The sequence below is a fragment of the Lolium rigidum genome, chromosome 5 (genome assembly GCF_022539505.1).
Source record: "Lolium rigidum isolate FL_2022 chromosome 5, APGP_CSIRO_Lrig_0.1, whole genome shotgun sequence".
NCBI classification, from domain to species: Eukaryota; Viridiplantae; Streptophyta; class Magnoliopsida; order Poales; family Poaceae; genus Lolium; species Lolium rigidum.
The window spans coordinates 96,510,580-96,515,315 of NC_061512.1; positions in this window are offsets into that span (position 1 = coordinate 96,510,580).

A 4,736-nucleotide genomic window follows, 5' to 3' on the forward strand; every position below is an offset into this window, starting at 1 on the left:
CAAAGGGTAAGAACAGCAAGAACAACAAGAACAGGAAGAACAGCCAGAGCTGTTCAACATATCCAAAAACCACCAAATCATCCAGAACAGTTCCATCAGGAACTGTGCTGTTGAGCAAACCACAAGGGATTGATCAAGCACAAGCTAGCTGGAGGAGCAGGGCAAGCTTTGATCAACCACCAGAAGCAATCCTCTACATCAGCAAACTAAATCTAAGAGCTGGAGTGAGGTATACACATATGATCATGAGCAAGCACATGCTTTGCTCATAAATAAGCATACACATGCATCACAGAAGCAAAGAAGGGTAGAAAACCCTGTTTGTATCATCACTTGGCTGTTAAGCCATTTGGTGCCAGCAAACAAGAGAGTAGCTAGAAGGAAATCACCAAGGGAACACTGGATATGTCAACACAGTGACATAACCAAAGAAATCCATCATGGATTTATCCTATCTAGACATCCAAATTCACCAAGCACCTATAGCTAGTTAAGCCATCAGACTTTGGACAATAATCTGTCTAGTATCTTCTCAACATCAAATTCCCTAGGAGCCCATGGATGACTGATACGTCTCAAACATATCTATAATTTCTTATGTTCCATGCTAGTTTTATGACAATATCTACATGTTTTATCCATACTTTATATCATTTTGATGCATTTTCCGGCACTAACCTATTAACAAGATGCCGAAGCGCCAGTTCCTGTTTTCTGTTGTTTTTGGTTTCAGAAATCCTACACAGGAAATATTCTCGGCATTGGACGAAACAAAAGCCCACGGTCTTATTTTCCACGGAGGCTTCCGTAACACCGAAGAGGAGACGAAGAGGAGCCACGAGGCGGCCACACCCTAGGGGGGCGCGGCCCCACCCCTGGCCGCGCCGCCATGTGGTGTGGGCCCCTCGGGACTCCACCGACTCCGCCCTTTCGCCTATATATTATGTCCGTCGCGAAAACCCTAAAACAACAAGACGATATTCCACGAAGAGTTCCGTAGCCGCCGCCATCGCGAAGACAAGTTTCAGGGGACAGAAGTCTCTGTTCCGGCACGCCGTCGGGACGGGGAATTGCCCCCGGAGTCATCTCCATCGACACCACCGCCATTTTCATCGCCGTTGCTGACTCCCATGATGAGGAGGGAGTAGTTCTCCCCCGAGGCTGAGGGCTCTACCGGTAGCTATGTGGTTCATCTCTCTCTCCCATGGTGTGATCTTTATGTGATCATGAGCTTTGTATCACTATTAATCTATGTGCTACTCTAGTGATGTTATTAATGTAGTCTATTCCTCCTCCATGATGTAAAGTGGACATCGTGTGCATCATGTAGTACTTGGCGTAGGTTATGATTGTAATCTCTTGTGGATTATGAAGTTAACTATTACTATGATAGTATTGATGTGATCTATTCCCCCTTTCATAGCTATTGTTGACAGTGTGTATGCTATGTTAGTACTCGGTCTAAATTGCAATGGTATTGTCTTGGATTATGATTTGATGAGGATATCCCTATGAGTGGTGTTTGTCAAGTACTTGATGAACTTTAAGCGGAGCTTTTGTAGCCACTACATGATTAGTGATTCCAATAGGAGAGTAATTCAGAGTAGCACAAGTAAGGAGAAGTTATTTAATTGTTATGTGATCATTGTTGAGAGTGTCCACTAGTGAAAGTATGATCCCTAGGCCTTGTTTCTAAGCATTGAAACACCGTTTCCAACAAGTTATCTTACATGTTCGCTTGCTGCCATTTTTATTTCAGATTGCAATTACTACTTACAATCATCCATATTACTTGTATTTCACTATCTCTTCGCCGAACTAGTGCACCTATACATCTGACAAGTGTATTAGGTGTGTTGGGGACACAAGAGACTTATTGTATCTTAATTGCAGGGTTGCTTGAGAGGGATATCTTTGACCTCTACCTCCCTGAGTTCGATAAACCTTGGGTGATTCACTTAAGGGAAACTTTCTGCTGTTCTACAAACCTCTGCTCTTGGAGACCCAACACTGTCTACAGGAAAAGAAACGTGCGTAGACATCAAGCTATTTTTTGGCGCCGTTGCCGGGGAGGTAAGGTAAAAGGTATTCAAATCCTCCGACTACTAAGCTATTTCCTAGCACTGTTGCCGGTGTGTGAGTGCTCGAAGCTATTTCCTTTAGATCCTGCAATTATATCTTTTTGTTTCTTGTTTTTATTTTTCACTAGTTAGGCTTAATGGAAAACAACAACAAAATAGAGATCTTTATGAACTTTATATTGAATTAGGACATGATGTGTTTGAAGAGAGAATTAAAAAACCCATGGAACTTTGTTTGCAAAATAGTTGTAGCAATGTTATTAGCATGAACTCTTTGAACACTATTATCGCTAATGCTATGGAAGAATTTAAGATTGGGGAAGCTGGTTGTGATATTTTTAGTCCCCCAAGTTTTGAGGAGAAAATTTTCTTTGATGATACTTTGCCTCCCATTTATGATGATTATAATGATAGTGGTATTTTGGTGCCACCTACTATGGAGGATAAATTTTATTATGATTATACCATGCCTACAATTTATGATGATTACAATGATGGTTGTGATAGTTTTACTTCCACTATTATTAATAAAATTGATTATGCTTATGTGGAGAGTAATGATACTTTTATGCATGTGAATAAGAATGCTTTATGTGATAGTTATATTGTTGAGTTTGTTCATGAAGCTACTGAAAAATTTTATGAGAGAGGACAATATGGTTGTAGGGATTTTCATGTTACTAAAACACCTCTCTACATGCTGAAAATCTTGAAGTTGCGCTTGTGTTGCCTTCCTATGCTTGTGTTGCCTTCCTATGCTTGTTGCCTTCATAGGAAGTGGGTTATATTTAAAAGTGTTTCTTATTTGCTTTTGATGCTCTCTTTTGCTTCAACTCTTATTTCTTGCGAGAGCATCATTAAAATTACTGAGCCCATCTTAATGGCTATAAAGAAAGCACTTCTTGGGAGATAACCCATGTTTTATTTTGCTACTATTTTGTTGTGTCTTGGAAGTTGTTACTACTGTAGAAAACTCTCCTTATCTTTATTTTATTGCATTGTTGTGCCAAGTAAAGTCATTGATAGTAAAGTTGATACTAGATTTGGATTTCTGCGCAAAAACAGATTTTTAGCTGTCACGAATTTGAGTTAATCTCTCTGTAGGAGAGTCTAAAAAATCTGCAAAAATTCATGAGTAATCGTCAGATATGTACGCAACTTTCATTTAATTTGAGCTTCTTCATCTGAGCATGTTAAGTGCCTCGAAAAATTCGTCTTTACGGACTGTTCTGTTTTGACAGATTCTGTCTTTTATTTCGCATTGCCTCTTTTACTGTGTTTGAGTGGGTTTCTTTGCTCCATTAAATTTCAGTAACCTTGGATAATGTCCAGAAGTGTTGGGAATGATTGTGTCCTCTCTGAACATGTGAATTTTTGATTATGCACTAACTCTCTAATGAGATTGTTTTGAGTTTGGTGTGGAGGAAGTTTTCAAGGATCAAGAGAGGAGGATGATATAATATGATCAAGAAGAGTGAAAAGTCTAAGCTTGGGAATGCCCTCGTGGTTCATCCCTGCATATTTCAAGAAGACTCGAGCATCTAAGCTTGGGGATGTCCAAGGCATCCCCTTCTTCATCAACAACTTATCAGGTCACCTCTAGTGAAACTATATTTTTATTCCGTCACATCTTATGTGCTTTACTTGGAGCGTTTGTGTGCTTTTATTTTCGTTTTGTTATTTTCATTCTCTGAATAATTTGGATCCTAGCAATCCTTGTGTGGGAGAGAGACACGCTCCGCTTTTTCATTTGAACACTGGTGTTCTTAGTTTTACTTTTAATGTTCATGGCGAAAGCTTAAAGCCGCTTCATTTATTGCTATTTGGTTGGAAACAGAAAATGCTTCATGTGGTAATTGATATATTGTCTTGAATAATTTGATACTTGGCAATTGTTTTGAGTTCTCAAGTAGATCATGTTTAAGCTCTTGCATCATGTGGTTTAAACCTATTAGTGGAGAATTACCGTAGAGCTTGTTGAAATTTGGTTTGCATGATTGGTCTCTCTAAGGTCTAGATATTTTCTGGTAAAAGTGTTTGAACAACAAGGAAGACAGTGTAGAGTCTTATAATGCTTGCAATATGTTCTTATGTAAGTTTTGTTGTACCGGTTCATACTTGTGTTTGCTTCAAACAACCTTGCTAGCCAAAGCCTTGTACTGGGAGGGAATGCTTCTCGTGCATCCAAAACCTTGAGCCAAAACTTATGCCATTTGTGTCCACCACAACTACCTACTATGTGATATTTTTCTGTCATTCCAAAGTAAATTGCTTGCGTGCTACCTTTAAAAATTTCATTCCTTGTCTTTGCAATACATAGCTCATGGGAAAGTAGCCTAAAAAACTATTGTGGTAATGAATATGTCGCTTATGTATCTTATTTCTTATAAGTTGCTTGTTGAGCGTTAACTATGTTTCTGGGGACGCCATCAACCTGTTACACCTTTGTTGAATATCATGTGAGTTTCTATGCATGTTCGTCTTGTCTGAAGTAAGGGAGATTTGCCATGAGTTGAATGGTTTGAGTATGCATATTGTTAGAGAAGAACATCGGGCCGCCAACCAAAGCCATGTATCATGGTGGAAGTTTCAGCTTGGACATTAAATCCTCAAATCTCTTATGAGAATATTATCTGTTGTTGAATGCTTTAAGCA